Source organism: Podarcis erhardii, assembly GCF_964252035.2.
Source record: "Podarcis erhardii genome assembly, chromosome: W".
Classification (NCBI taxonomy): domain Eukaryota; kingdom Metazoa; phylum Chordata; class Lepidosauria; order Squamata; family Lacertidae; genus Podarcis; species Podarcis erhardii.
The window spans coordinates 1,340,604-1,357,172 of NC_138506.1; the positions used below are offsets into that span (position 1 = coordinate 1,340,604).

The 16,569-nt window shown below is 45.5% G+C and overlaps 1 long non-coding RNA gene across 1 annotated transcript; it reads right to left on the reverse strand.

Moving 5' to 3' along the window:
- Window positions 1–13,488: 13,488 nt before the first annotated feature.
- LOC309333132 lies at window positions 13,489–16,569 on the reverse strand. Its single transcript, XR_014152403.1, has 3 exons — window positions 16,539–16,569; window positions 15,133–15,241; window positions 13,489–13,896 (listed from the first exon to the last, which is right to left on the reverse strand). It is a non-coding gene; the product is annotated as an uncharacterized lncRNA (long non-coding RNA).

Below are 16,569 nucleotides of genomic sequence, written 5' to 3' on the forward strand. Positions count from 1 at the left end.
ACTAGAAACGACGAATTCGCTCAAACGAATTCTCGACGGCGAGACACCCGGAAACCAACGGGCAAGCAGAAAGAGCGAACAGTATACTCCAGCAATACCTACGCTGCTACGTCAGCAAGAGACAGAACGATTGGGTAGAGAAACTAGCGCTTGCTGAATTTGCGTACAATAATGCTGAACATGTGTCCACGGGAATGAGCCCGTTCATGGCCAATTATGGGTGTCACCCCAGGGCCTTCCCGGGGAAGGGGGAGGAAGGGTGGAGCGTACCTGCGGCAGAGCAGTTTGTGGAAGAAATGGAGGCCTTGCACCAGCAACTTAAGATGAACTTGGAAAGGGCCAAGGAAATTTGCAAGAGGCAGGCAGACAAGCACCGTCAGGAAGGGGAGACCATACGGGTGGGAGACCGGGTGTGGTTGTCAACCCAAGGGTTACCTTTTAAGGGAGGGTGCAAGAAGTTGTGGCCCAGGCGGTTGGGACCTTTTGAGGTAACACAGCAGGTGAACCCCGTGGCATTCAAGCTCAAGTTGCCTGACAGCATGAAAATACACCCGGTGTTCCATAGGTCCCTACTCTCACCGTACAGGGAGGGGCAGGAATTCCCTGGGCGAGGGGAAGAAGTCACCACGCACCCGCAGGTAGAGGAGAGGGAACACCACAACCAAGCCACGGAAATACTTGATTCCAGGTGGCGAGGGCGCCAGGTAGAGTACTTGGTAGCCTGGGAGGGAGAACCCGAGTCAGAAAACACGTGGGTTCCAGCGGAGGCCATCAATGATGGGTATCTTGTGGAGGAGTTCCACTGCCTGTTCCCAGACAAACCTAAACCACTAGCGAGATTCTGGGAGGAGCAATTTGGAACCATGGAGGATGAAGAAGATTTTGTGGGTTTTCCTGCCTCCGAAGAGGAGGGAGGAGAGGCATCAGAGGAAGAGGAATCGGACTGGGAGGGCCACCACGCGGGAAGAAGTCGGAGTGGGTGGGAAGCGGAGTTTGAGTCTTCAGGGGATGACGACAGCTCCTTCCGGGGATTCCCAGCATCCTCGGCCGAGGAAAGGGACGAAGTTGGGTCAAAAGGTCGGGCCGGGGGGTGGAGGGGGTCCTGGGGGGGAGGTGGATGTCAGGGAACTGACATCGGAGCCAGAAGTGGAGGCAGGGCTCCCAAGCGATGCCGGAGAAGGGCCAAGCAGGGAGAGAGGTAACTCATCGGCTGGGGAAGGAAATCAGCGTAACACCAGGGATAAAGGGGGGCGGTTGGGGGAATCGAAGAGGGGTCTCCAGGACTCTTCGTTGGAGACCAGTGGGGAGAGCACAGGTCCTCCTCTGCCCACACCCACCCTGCGCAGAAGACTTCTGCGCAGGGAAAGTAGGCGCAGACTTGGCGTCAAAGAGCTTTTGTGCTGGAAGAAGTTCAAGAAACGCCCACTGACGGATTCTGCTAACGACTGAACAGCCACGAAGTGAAGGGCTGTCCAGTCAGGAAAGGTTTAACCAGGCTACCTAGCCAGGCATGGTGGCAACTTACGCACGAGCAATCCCATACATTCATTACACACGTAGTACAAGAAACATGTATTAGTGCTGAGCCCCAGAATAAATTTCCCCCATCATATTTGGGAGACAGATAAAACTATAACAAATGATTATTATTTCTTTTTCTTACAGAGGAACAGCACAATTCTATGTGTCTTTGCTTTAGGAAAGACCTCTAGGAATTTCTGGTTACAAATCAAAACTTAGCCACCATGCTGAAAATAATGCAGGGCCTACCGTAGCTTCATGGATCACTGCCTTGCCGTGGCGAAGGGGCTTGAATAACTCAGAGAAGCTATGAGCTTATATGAAAGTTATGACGCTGGAAGATGAGCCCCTCAGGTCGGAAGGCGTCCAACATGCTACTGAGGAAGAGCGGAGGACAAGTACAAGTAGATTCAGAGCTGATGAAGCGGCTGGGCCAAAGCCGAAAGGACGCTCAGTTGCGGATATGTCTGGAAGTGAAAGGAAAGTCCAATGCTGTAAAGAAAAATATTGCATAGGAACCTGGAATGTAAGAACCATGAACCTGGGTAAGTTGGATGTGGTCAAAAACGAGATGGCAAGACTAAATATTGACATCCTGGGCATCAGTGAACTAAAATGGACGGGAATGGGCGAATTCAGTTCGGATGACCATCATATCTACTACTGTGGGCAAGAATCCCGTAAAAGAAATGGAATGGCCCTCATAGTCAACAAAAGAGTGGCGAAAGCTGTACTGGGATGCAATCTTAAAAATGATAGAATGATCTTGATACGAATCCAAGGCAGACCTTTTAACATCACAGTAATCCAAGTTTATGCACCAACCACTGGTGCTGAAGAAACTGAAATTGAGCAATTCTATGAAGACTTACAACACCTTATAGAAATGACACCAAAGAAGGATGTTCTTCTCATTATAGGGGATTGGAATGCTAAAGTAGGGAATCAAGAGATAAAAGGAACAAGTGGCAAGTTTGGCCTTGGAGTTCAAAATGAAGCAGGGCAAAGGCTAATAGAGTTCTGCCAAGAGAACAAGCTGGTCATCACAAACACTCTTTTCCAACAACACAAGAAACGACTCTACACATAGACATCACCAGATGGGCAGCATCGAAATCAGATTGATTATATTCTCTTCAGCCAAAGATGGAGAAGCTCTATACAGTCAGCAAAAACAAGACCTGGAGCTGACTGTGGCTCAGATCATCAGCTTCTTATAGCAAAATTCAAGCTTAAACTGAAGAAAGTAGGGAAAACCACTGGGCCGGTAAGATACAATCTAAGTCAAATCCCTTATGAATACACAGTGGAAGTGAGGAACAGGTTTAAGGATTTAGATTTGGTGGACAGAGTGCCTGAAGAACTATGGGTGGAGGCTCGTAACATTATACAGGAGGCAGCAACTAAAACCATCCCAACGAAAAGGAAATGCAAGAAAGCAAAGTGGCTGTCCAACGAGGCCTTACAAATAGCGGGGGAGAGAAGAAGAAGAAGAAGAAGAAGAAGAAGAAGAAGAAGAAGAAGAAGAAGAAGAGGAGGAGGAGTTTGGATTTGATATCCCGCCTTTCACTCCCTTTAAGGAGTCTCAAAGCGGCTAACATTCTCCTTTCCCTTCCTCCCCCACAACAAACACTCTGTGAGGTGAGTGGGGCTGAGAGACTTCACAGAAGTGTGACTGGCCCAAGGTCACCCAGCAGCTGCATGTGGAGGAGCGGAGACGCGAACCCGGTTCCCCAGATTAGGAGACTACCGCTCTTAACCACTACACCACACTGGCAAGCAAAATGTGAGGGAGATAGTGAAAGATACAGGAAATTGAATGCAGATTTCCAAAAAATAGCAAGGAGAGACAAGAAGGCCTTCTTAAACGAGCAATGCAAAGAAATAGAGGAAAATAATAGAATGGGAAAAACCAGAGATCTGTTCAAGAAAATTGGAGATATGAAAGGAACATTTCGTACAAAGATTACCATAATAAAAGACAAAAATGGAAAGGACCTAACAGAAGCAGAAGACATCAAGAAGAGGTGGCAAGAATACACAGAGGAACTATGCCAGAAAGAAATGGATGTCTCATATACCCCAGGTAGTGTGGTTGCTGACCTTGAGCCAGACATCCTGGAGAGTAAAGTCAAATGGGCCTTAGAAAGCACTGCTAATAACAAGGCCAGTGGAAGTGATTATATTCCAGCTGAACTATTTAAAATTTTAAAAGATGATGCTGTTAAGGTGCTACACTCAATATGCCAGCAAATTTGGAAAATTCAGCAGTGGCCAGAGGATTGGAGAAGATCAGTCTACATCCCAATCCCCAAGAAGGGCAGTGTCAAAGAATGCTCTAACTACCGCACAATTGCACTCATTTCACACGCTAGCAAGGTTATGCTTAAAATTCTACAAGGCAGGCTTAAGCAGTATGTGGACCGAGAACTCCCAGAAGTGCAAGCTGGATTTCGAAGGGGCAGAGGAACCAGAGACCAAATTGCAAACATGCGCTGGATTATGGAGAAAGCTAGAGAGTTCCAGAAAGACATCTACTTCTGCTTCATTGACTATGCAAAAGCCTTTGACTGTGTTGACGACAGCAAACTATGGCAAGTTCTTAAAGAAATGGGAGTGCCTGATCACCTCCTCTGTCTCCTGAGAAATCTCTATGTGGGACAAGAAGCTACAGTTAGAACTGGATATGGAACAACTGATTGGTTCAAAATTGGGAAAGGAGTACGGCAAGGCTGTATATTGTCTCCCTGCTTATTTAACTTATATGCAGAATTCATCATGCGAAAGGCTGGGCTGGAAGAATCCCAAGCCGGAATTAAGATCGCCGGAAGAAATATCAACAACCTCAGATATGCAGATGACACAACCTTGATGGCAGAAAGTGAAGAGGAATTAAAGAAACTTTTAATGAGGGTGAAAGAGGAGAGCGCAAAATATGGTCTGAAGCTCAACATCAAAAAAACAAAGATCATGGCCACTGGGCCCATCACCTCCTGGCAAATAGAAGGGGAAGAAATGGAGGCAGTGAGAGATTTTACTTTCTTGGGCTCCATGATCACTGCAGATGGTGACAGCAGTCACGAAATTAAAAGACACCTGCTCCTTGGGAGAAAGGCGATGGCAAACCTAGACAGCATCTTAAAAAGCAGAGACATCAACTTGCCAACAAAGGTCCGTATAGTTAAAGCCATGGTTTTCCCAGTAGTGATGTATGGAAGTGAGAGCTGGACCATAAAGAAGGCTGATCGCCGAAGAATTGATGCTTTTGAATTATGGTGCTGGAGGAGACTCTTGAGAGTCCCATGGACTGCAAGAAGATCAAACGCATCCATTCTTAAGGAAATCAGCCCTGAGTGGTCACTGGAAGGACAGATCATGAAGCTGAGGCTCCAATACTTTGGCCACCTCATGAGAAGAGAAGACTCCCTGGAAAAGACCCTGATGTTGGGAAAGATTGAGGGCACAAGGAGAAGGGGACGACAGAGGACGAGATGGTTGGACAGTGTTCTCGAAGCCACAAACCTGAGTCTGACCAAACTGCGGGAGGCAGTGGAAGATAGGAGTGCCTGGCGTGCTCTGGTCCATAGGGTCACGAAGAGTCGGACACGACTAAACGACTAAACAACAACAACCGTAGCTTTGCAAATAAGCCCACAAGTTACTAGCCCTCAACATTTCACTTGTTCACCTTGACCTCATTAAGTAGAGAAGTGTACTGTCATTTTGTGACAGAGAAGTTTCCTCCAAGGCAACTGTCCTAGAATGCCAGTCTGCAAAATTTGCCAGTCACCATTAAGTAGATATATCATTCGCGAAGTCAGTTGTTTCTTTTTTTAAAAAAATAATATTTATTACTTTTAAAACTTACAAAAAGGAAAGAGAAGAAAAAAGACAAAAAGAAAAAAAACAACAAGAAAAGGAAAAAACAATACAATACAATATACAAACAATACAAAACACAACATTAACCTAAACAAAACAAAACAAAAACAATTTAAAAACATACATTATACCATTTCAGTAGTCTATCTTTCATACCCTTGTTTCATCAACATCCTCTCACCTCCCTTTTTGTATTCCACTTCTATTAATTGTTTCAGCAATTCCTTTCCATCTTTCTCTATTTTCTGTCATATAAATATCTTAACTTATTTTTACCCTTATTTTCCATTAATACTATAATGCTTATTTATGCTTAACTCCTTATAACATTTCAACTAAAGCCATAAGATTTCATTCCAACATTTTTCTAACACTCAGTAATTTTACAATATTTCTATTTCTGAAAATAAACTTTAAAACTTTTTCCAATCTTCTTCCACCATCTCTTCTCCCTGGTCTCGGATACTGCCAGACATTCGTCAATTCCAAATAGTCCATCAACCTGGTGATCTTCTGTCCGAGGCTCTTAACTCTTTTCCAAGTCCCTTCTGCAGGTCTTCTTCATATTTATACATGCACTTTACTTTGTCTTCTACTGATCTTGTTCTTATTTTCCTTCTTTTGATACTGAAGAGCAGATCTCGGGGAAGCTCCAACCTAGCAATGCTTTTATTCCTTCTCGACAGGTCAACCAAATCTCCATGGTTAAATCTAAAATCCATAAGGTATTTCAGGACATGTTTCAAAATTCCTCCAAATCCAAAGGCCCCCACAACCCCAATCTCCTCACGATCCAAGTCCAAATCCCAAAAGTCAGTAAATCCCTGCATGAAGGGATCTATCCAACTTTCCTTCTCCAGTCCAGGCAGGGCTCCGATCCTCAAAATCTGACTTTTTCTAAATTCAGTCATAAAAGGCCTCAACTTATAGTCCTCAATTTGCCTCTGTAAGGCTGGGGCTCCCACTTGTATTACTTTAGGTTCAACAACAACAACTTTCTCCTTCGCCTTCTCGACAATTTGCCCTGTCAAAGTAGATTCCTGTATCAGATCCTGAATAATTTCTGTATTAATGTTCACTTTTTGTCCCAAATTAGTCACTTTTTGTCCCAAGTTATCAATTTTAGTAGTCATGACATCTGTCTTCTTGTGGAGTTGTTCCAACGAGTGACTTATCTTGCATAATGCAATCACTAAAGCTTCTTCTGTTGACATTCTCATATAGTCCAAGGTCAATCTCTGATTCTCACAGTCTCTTATCTTGCAGCTGGTTCCCCCAGCTCAGCTCTTATAACAGTTTCAAAGGCTCCCTCTAGAGGGAAACAGTTTCTATTTGTGTCAATCCTTTTAAGCACAGTTCAAACAGTAAATATAGTTTCAATTTTCAGTTACTTTTCCTCCTTTTTAAACGCAGAAGAGGACAATGGAAACAATATATTTCTCTTATTTAGCTAACTGTCAAGATACGTTCTATTCACAGCCAATGAACTTCAAAACGTCAATCTTACTGGCAGAATCCTTTCCAGGTTCAGAGCAGTGGTGATTTAATTTTCAACACTCTCTCCTGCAGGCTTGCACGATCCAAAATTTCCCCCCTCTTCTCCTGCTTCCAAGGGGGGGTTTAATAGTTTTAATCGATGGAAGTTTAATCCTTTGCGGAAGACTTTCCTAGACCTTAGCTTGCAGCGTCTTTGCTTCAATCTATTTACAAAAGGGGAAGGCGGACTTCCTGTTTAAAACCTTCCCGTTTTGGTGCCAAATAAAGACATTTATAGATCCAATTTTCCGTTCTACTCACGGGTAGTTGTTTAAAATCGAATTGTCCACAGGAAAAAGTCAGCGCTCTCCGGCAACAGCAATGCGGCTTCACTCCGTGAAAGAAGCAATCAATTCGAAGCACCGCGCCGCTCACCCCACGTCGCTCCAGATCCCCGAAACCGGGTCTCCCCGTGAGTAGGGGAGGCGCAAAAGGTGCCAGCCGAATCCCAGGTTCACAGGCTTCTCCCACCTGTGATTTTTAGTGGGTCTCCGCCTTCGCCGTGGCGGCCAGACCCTGTTTCCACGGAGCAAATTCCTCCCAATCAGAGGAATTCCGCCATTGCCAGAGGCGCTAACCCGGAAGTCCCGCGAAGTCAGTTGTTTCATTTCACAAATGCTGTTTTTGTAAGAGACCCAAACAAATCGGGATGCTCTGCTTACCTTTTGGTGTTGATGCTCAGTGAGGACGTCCAGGTGATGATTGTTCAACTTTGAAGATTGGGTATTGCTGCAGGAGTCTCTGTTTCTCTCGAGGTAAATGATTCCTTAAGCTATTACATTATTTCTAGAGGGTGGAGGAAATGCTTGTGCTTTCGGTTTAGAGAGCGAGGGGGAATTCTGGGGAATCCAAGCAAAGAACGAAGCGTCAAAACAGAGCTTTGTGGCTTGAGTATGACTTGATCTCAGTCCAGACAGATCAACCATATGTGGCCAGTTTACAAGCCCCCCTACCCCTGGTACCCTTTCTCCCTGTATTGCTGCTCCAGAACTTTTCACTGCTTAGAAATGTAGGACACAATATTGGATTGTCGGAGGGGTTGGATTCCTATTGGATCGGTTAGTCTAGGCTTAGCAGAGTGAGCAGGGCAGGCAGCCCCTAGTGCCGTATTTACATGTAAGCTAAACAAGCTATAGTTTAGGGCCCCACTCTCTTGGCCTCCCCCCCCCAAAAAAATTTAAAGGAAATAAAACCTGGATGTACATTTCCAAAATATAAGGTAATAAAAATAAAAATAAAACCTACAGACAGCAACAGTGTTTTGTGTTGTGTAGGGTGGTGCTGTGGTCTAAACCACCGAGCCTCTTGGGCTTGCCGATCAGAAGGTCAGCGGTTCGAATCCCCGTGACGGTCCCTGCTCCTGCCAACCTAGCAGTTCGAAAGCACGTCAAAGTACAAGTAGATAAATAGATACCGCTCCGGCAGGAAGGTAAACGGCATTTCCGTGCGCTGCTCTGGTTCGCCAGAAGCGGCTTAGTCATGCTGGCCACATGACCCGGAAAAACTGTCTGCGGACAAATGCCGGCTCCCTCGGCCTATAGACCGAGATGAGCGCGCAACCGCAGAGTCGTCCGCGACTGGACCTAACGGTCAGGGGTCCCTTTACCTTTTAGCCATCACAAATAATACTGCTTTCTCTCAAAGTTGACACCTTTCACGAAAACTGATAAGTTACCTGTTGTAGGGAATCATTTCTCCTCTTTTCTTAATCCAAACCCACACTTTTAAGCCACTTACTTAAGCAAACTTAGACAAATTCTTTTCGAAGAATAACAAGGGTTGAGAGGAGGGCTAGATGTTACCTGGTTTTCAAAATCGTGATAGAGCACCAGCTAAATTTTGCAACGTACCAATATATCACCATGTCTGCAATCAGGATGGAGCTATGTAGAGGCACTAGCTGGCTTCACAGTTTTGCACAGAGCACACACACATACTTTAAGGCTGGGCAATGTATCAATACATTTGGGGGTGAGGAAATAAGTTTGAAGTCCACAGCGTGGTAACAGTGCCATAATATTAATCACAATGTGTGCGCGTGCCGTGTAAAAAACCATTATGTGGGAAAAACCGTGAAGCCAGTCATCGCTTCTCTCATGGTTCCTTCTGTCCGTGTTGCTCTGCACTATAAAATAACAGTTGTAAGTGTGTTAAAGCTAAGTAAAAATATATACATATTAAACAAGTGAATCAAGCAAGAGGAACAAAACACAAGGACACATTTGGCGGAGAACAGTGAAACTTTATTGCATTTACAAACACACTGGGAAATCAAAGGCAAGCCCCAAAAGTTTGCACCAATTTATGGATTGTACTCTTTTTATTTACTGTTTGCTATATATATAAAAAATCTGCTACTACTTTAAGTGAATGGATAGGACCACATTAGGGTGTCTCAAGAATATGGTGGATAAAATGCTAATGATTTGTGTTGCTGTACTGTAAAGGATGGGGGGCGGGATTCAACACATTTTTATATGAACAAGTTTATGCCTAAACATTAATTGTACCCTTTCATTATCTGCTTTTCAAAATCAATCTAGGGTTTCCCACTTTACTCATTTTTTGATACGGCCTTTAAAAAGAAATCCTGGAACACCTCCCCGATTTCTTTGTTATACTGTAAATTTGTAAATAGCTACTGCAGTCGATTTTAGCTCATTGAAACAAGTATCATGTTATATATATTATATATATTTTCCATTTTTAAAAACTTTGTGTCAAGCTAAGAACCCTGTGCATCAAAACCGTGGTCAGTTTAGCAGTGATGCCCGAGACAAGTGACTGTCCTTGAAGGATATCAAATTACACGGTAGGCGGATTCCATGCAAGCTGCTGCAGGTGCAGAAGTCTGCTTCAGAAGCTGCCATTTGGGATCATCTGGGAGGTGCTAATAATCAGAACAGGATGGTTGAGGAAGTAAATCACATGGTACCTGAAAAAGAGAGGTCAATAGTGCAGTATTTAGCAACACTATCTAAATCAGCAATAGGGGCAAAGAAAGGTATCTAAGGTAGAGCATGGAATACTTACAGACCCAGTTCAGATGTCAAGTGAAACCATGGTTTAGTATGCTGGGAATGAGCCAAAGCAAGCCTTGGGCTCACACATTCCCCCCCTCCTCCCTCTACACAAGCGGTGAAGAGTTTGGAAACTACATCCTCGTTAGGCTTAACCACAGCTTGTTGCCTCACCCAAATCTGATGAACTATGCTTATTGTTAACCATGGTTGATTGGTTTGATAAGCCATCTTTAAACCATGGCTTATCCAGCTAGCTTGTTTAAACTCTTAATCTCAGGGTCGTGGGTTTGAGCCTCACACGGGGCAAAAATAATAATCCTGCATTGCTGGGGGTTAGGCAAAATGACACTTGTGGTCCCTTACAACTCTATAATAACTCTATAACTTTATAACGTTAACCACAGCTGAGAGTCTGGGGTGGTGTGCTAAGCCAGCCTTCGCCAATCTGATTTCCTCCAGATGTTGCTGAATTCTTATGTCCCATCAACCACATGATAGTCAGGGATGATGGGACATCATCATCATCAACATCATAATTTATTACTTATACCCCACCCGCCCACCCAGCCAGGTCTCCGCAGCCACTCTGGACGGCTTCCAAAACTTTGAATTGTGCTCGGAAATGGACTGGGAGCCAATGTAGGTCTTTCAAGTTCTGTGGTCTTGGCGGCCGCTCCCAGTCACCAGTCTAGCTGCCGCATTCTGGATAAGTTGTAGTGCAGGACCTCTGAAAGGGCCTCTGGTTCTCCATCCCTGTTATATACACTGCAGTAACAGCTTGTACATGAGGCTGATTGTGGATGTAACTGTGATATCAAAGGGAACAAGACAGACGCTTCTAATTGACTTTACCCATTTTCAGTGGTTGATGTTCTTATGACTGCAACGGTCAGTCCTTCTGCATTTAAGTCAGATCATGCTGATGCTCCAGTGTCACCGTCTGTTTCAGAAGCTGCCACTTGGGGTCCTCAGGGAAGTGCTTCTTAATAAACAGAGCGGGGTGAGTAAGGAAGTAAAACTCATCGTACCTGCAAAAGGAGAAGGCGCAATAGTCTAGTATTTCATAATAATGCCTAAATCAGCACCAGGGCCAGACAGGCAAACAGAGTGGTGATCCAGAGCAGCTGGAGGGCATCTGGTTGAGGAAGCTGCTGTGTTGCAACAATCCAGCCTCCAGAATCCCCAGATTTTACACATGTAGCCCAGAATAAGCATAACACTCCAGAACTGTTCAAAGAGGATAAATAGATGGTATCTATCCCTGCCATCAGGACACTCCATGCCCATGGCTTAATAATAATAATAATAATAATAATAATAATAATAATAATAATAATAATAATGAAATATTACTTATACCCCCGCCCATCTAGCCGGGCCTCCACAGCCACTCTGCACGGAATAACACTTCAAACATTAAAAACTTCCCTAAACAGGGCTGCCTTCAGATGTCTTCTAAAAGTCAGATAGTTATTGTATTTCCTTGACATCTGATGGGAGGGCGTTCCACAGGGCGGGCGCCACTACTGAGAAGGCCCTCTGCCTGGTTCCCTGCAACCTCACTTCTCACAGTGAGGGAACTGCCAGAAGGCCCTCAGAGCTGGACCTCAGGCTGAAGGATGGGGGTGGAGACACTCCTTCAGGTATACTGGGCCGAGGCCATTTAGGGCTTTAGAGGTCAGCACCAACACTTTGAATTGTGCTTGGAAATGTACTGGGAGCCAATGTAGGTCTTTCAGGGCCGGTGTTATATGGTCTCGGCGGCCGCTCCCAGTCACCAACCTAGCTGCAGCATTCTTATTGCACTTGCTTACATTAATCAGCCCTGCGGCCATCAAATTGCAAACTCTGACAAGTGGTCCAAGCAAAACAAAACCACCTGAAAGCAAATGAAGTTAACTGTGAGAGCCAGTGTGGTGTAGTGGTTAAGAGCGGTGGACTCGTAATCTGGGGAACCGGGTTCGCTTCCCTGCTCCTCCACCTGCAGCTGCTGGGTGACCTTGGGCTAGTCACACTTCTCCGAAGTCTCTCAGCCCCACTCACCTCACAGAGTGTTTGTTGTGGGGGAGGAAGGGAAAGGAGATTGTTGGCCGCTTTGAGACTCCTTAGGGTAGTGAGAAAGCGGGATATCAAATCCAAACTCTTCTTCTTCTGCTATCCCCTCAGTGTGTCCCACGCTCTGCCTGGTCTGCCTAACAACGTACCTGAAAGTGAACTTGCTAAAAGCAGTATTCACAGAGCCACTTCCCCAGGTGCAGTCTAAGAGATGCCACCTTCCATCAATGCGGACAGCATTCCAGGCATGGTCGCTCTTCCCCTTTACGCTGCAGCTGCCTATCAAATACTGGCACTGTATCCCTGCAATCCTGAGAGGGGAAGGAAGGAAGGAAGGAACAGTGTTGCTACCAAGAGGACAAGTGGTTGCTTTCACCGCTTTGATAGGCTGGAGTGGCCGTCCTTCATTTTGCTGGATCAGAGAAAACAGCAATCAGGTTCTCCACAGATTCTCATTTGCTCCAATTTGGCAGGAAAACACAAGTTTTCCTGGGATGAAACAACAACAACAACATTTGGACACGGACCTGGAAAGCCAGGACCTGAGCCTATAAAGCACAGAGCAAAGGTAAGTATGGATGAGGAACTAAGTCACACAGGGAAGAGACCCATTAAATTCAAGTAATTTTTAAGTCTATGGATTCCAGTGGGTCTACTCAATTCAATGCAGCCCTATATATGCAAGTTTGCTTCAGGATCATTCACAGTGTGGGCATTCCTCCACTTACATGGTGGGTCATGTTCCGGAACCCCATGCACATAAGCAAAAATTGTGTAAGTAGGGTAAAGGTAAAGGTAAAGGTAAAGGTAAAGGTAAAGGTAAAGGTAAAGGTAAAGGTAAAGGTAAAGGTAAAGGTAAAGGTAAAGGTAAAGGTAAAGGTAAAGGTAAAGGTAAAGGTAAAGGACAAGGACCCCTGAAAGGTAAGTCCAGTCACAGACAACTCTGGGGTTGCGGCACTCATCTCACTTTACAGGCCGAGGGAGCCGGCGTTTGTCCGCAGACAGTTTTTCCGGGTCATGTGGCCAGCCTGACAAAGCCGCCTCTGGCGCAACAGAACACCGAAACCAGAGCAGCGCACGGAAACGCCGTTTACCTTCCCGCCGGAGTGGTACCTATTTATCTACTTGCACTTTTTGGCATGTTTTCGAACTGCTAGGTTGGCAGGAGCTGGGACTGAGCAACGGAAGCTCACCCCGTCGTGGGGATTTGAACCGCCGACCTTCTGATCGGCAAGCCCAAGAGGCTCAGTGGTTTAGACCACAGCGCCACCCGTGCCCCTCTGTAAGTAGGGAGCACACACTTTAAAAAGCTCATTTTTTCCTGCTCTCTCTCCCCACAACACTCTTTTCAACTAGAGTTGAAGCTCTGGAGCTGGCTGGAGGACCTGTGGAAAAGCAGCAGCAGCTGCCATGCTGTGACGTGTGTCAGCTCCTAGGTGGGGAGGCTGAGCAGCCTAAACAAAGCCCCACTGTGCCTCCGTTCTCTTTGGGGCTTCCTCCGCTCCCACTGAAGTCCTCTTTGGGTTCTGGCGAGGGTCTCCTCATGAGCCATGAGGACTCTCCAGCTCTCTCCCGCCATTTTCTGCTTAGAATCTATTGATTTACTTATTTCCGAGGGCTGTCACATGCGAGTTGATCACGCCTAAGCATGGAGATAGCTGCCTAGGGCAAGGGGTGGGGAACCTGTGGCTCTCCAGATCTCCTATCGCTACAGCCAAGTAACAACCACTTGCCATGATGGCTGGAGCCAACAGAAGTTACCTGCACATTTCTTGAAAGAGTCGAGCATATCCGCCGCAAATAGCCTTTCCTGACTGAAGGACATCAGCTGGTTTAAATGACACCTTGTCCAGGTTATAGCAGCCTTCCACATCATATTCTGTAGAAATAAAGACAATGAGCACCCATTCTGATTTGCTTGTGGGGTGGCAACACTTTGCAACACTTTCCATTGTGTTTCTCAATATCTTTCCTGGTTGCCAAAATCTGATTGGGGGGTGGGGTGGCTTGTCTTGCAAGAGCTCCAAATGAACTGTTGATTGCACAACATGAATTTGCCCATATGTGATTGAATCGCACCTCAAAAGAGAAAGTCTGGAAGCACTCGTAAATCTGCTTTGTGTAGACCCAGGGTCTTGTTGCCAAATAAAAATGCACACTGGTGCAAGGGTTAGGAGTCGGGAGACACCTCCTCTCCTCCCGTGCTGCGACCTTTACTTTATTTTGACAAAGTAATAAGAATAAATAAATAAGAATAAAAATGTGCACCCCACCAGCGAGACCAATCCATTGTAACTATCCAACCTCCCAAAATTTCAACACCTCTAGCGATGGTTTGACCCCTTTCCGTTGTAACAGTACAAATTCTACAAACACCCTCCATATCTCCTCAAAATCATTCCTCCTGCATATTCCCCGTCTTACCTTAATGGCACATGTTCATTTATCATTAATAGCTATATATCCCACACCTCTTCATACCATTTTTCCATTTTATATTCTGCTTGCCCCTTCCACTTGCTAGCTATCATAATTCGTGCAGCTTTCAATAAATTTGTGAGCGAGTCCGTCATAGCCTGCAAACCTTCCACCCCATTGTAAATTGATAATAATGCTACCGCGGCACTTTCAGTGAGCTTTAACCCAGTGATTTCTGTTATCAATGAGCACCTCCTGGTCCCTTCTGAGATTCATGGCTGAACAGAGATCCCAGTCAAGCTCTGTGTGAGCCAAACACCAAATCACTGATCCACACAGGTTACAATCCAGAATCCTTTGTGCAAATGGAGCTGACATGACTGGCTATGAAATGGTGAAAATGCCCGAGACAGCTGCAAAGAAGCCATGCTCGGAGTAGACCCACTAAATTTAATGTCCATGAGTTACTTGCATCCATTGATTTCAGCCGGTCTACTCTGAATATAACTTGCTTTGATATGACCTTACGTGTCCATCTTCCTTGGCTGGCAATCACTGGACTGGGTGTCTGCTAAAGAACTCTGCTACAGAGCTGGATTCATGGGCACAGGGCAGTGACAAAGGCTGATCTTTTAATACCGGAAGTTGTCAGAGGCAAGGGGACTCAAGTATGCAGAAAGGTGGTACCCCCACCTACCTATATGGTGGCAGATCCACATCCAAATGGCTCGCACTTTCTCCAGGTCACTGTGGGCTTTTTGGAGCAAGACACTCACCAGGTTTTTCACGCTATTCCTGACATTCACCTGTTTCACAGAAGGTAAATAGACTTGGAAGCAGTTAATATGGACGAGGGGGTACCAGTTCCTTTCTTCTACCTAAGTCTACTTGTTTAAAGAAATTTTAGGGTGCAATCCTGCGTGCACTTACAAGAGTGTCTCTTGCTGAATTCACTGGGATTGCACAGTTAGTCGATTAAGTGTATGTGTTTTATTTGACTGATCAATCAAAGAATTTATTATACTTGCCAAAAATGTACCCTTGGGGGGGGGGGAGTTGTTCTGAAGGGAGACGCATGATTAACCTTTCCTTTTTCCAGGGTTCACAGACATGTTATTTCTACAATCTTCAGCTGAAACCCAAATCCTCTTTGCTACTGTCTCCCCACAAGTGCAGAGTTCCCCCATTGCTACTGGCAGAGGAACGGGGGGGGGGGGAGCGCTCTGCATGCAGCTTCGCCACTGCCCATTGCACCTTTGGGTGGGTGGAAGTACAACTGGGGGGGGGGCATTCTGGGGGCAGGGAGGGACCAAGGCAACCCTGGATCCTGAGCCGGCCCTACTGTTGTCACTTGACAGCACTGGGGGAAACCCAGGGCTGATTACTGCACCAGTATATTAATTTTATGCCAGTTTAATTCTGGCGAGGCCCCCCCAGAGATTCCTGGGAGTTGTGGTTTGGCAAGGGCACTGAGAATTTTCTGTTAATGACTGCTAGCCTTGTTCACAGAAGTACAGTACTCGGAGTTCCCCGAGGAGAGGAAATAACTACCAAATCAATTTCAGTCTGTAGTATAAATACGATCGAAAGTGAATTGTGAAAGAGAGAGGAGTCGTTCAAACCCTTTCATATTGCCTATGATTGCTAGCTCTCCTCCGAATTGACTTTGGAGCTATCTCCTGAATTTTTAAAGCAACGCAATGCTGCAAAATAACTAAATATGGGTGTATATACATGCATTTAATTCACGCACGCACAGAGAGAGAAAGAGAATCCTGTGGTTTGTTAAGGGTTCTAGGATTTGTAGCTCTGTGAGGGGAAAACTACAGCTCCCATAGTTCTTTTGGGGAGTTGGTGTTCTTTAAATGCATGGTGTGTGCAGCCCATGTGAATAGGTGCTCCACCGTGTTAGTTTTCTGGAAAACAGGAGCAGGGTCTTGTGACTCATGATGTTCCCAGTTCGGACCTTCCATCTGAACAGAAGTAATTGCCTCCTATCAGGAGAGGACGCTTGAAAGCACTCTCAAATTCCAAATGCACATTAAAAACCTCAGCATCCTAGCAAATTCCTTGCTGCATATATCACAATAAGAGACAGCATACCGTCTGTGCATAGGCATCCAGTTCCTTAAAC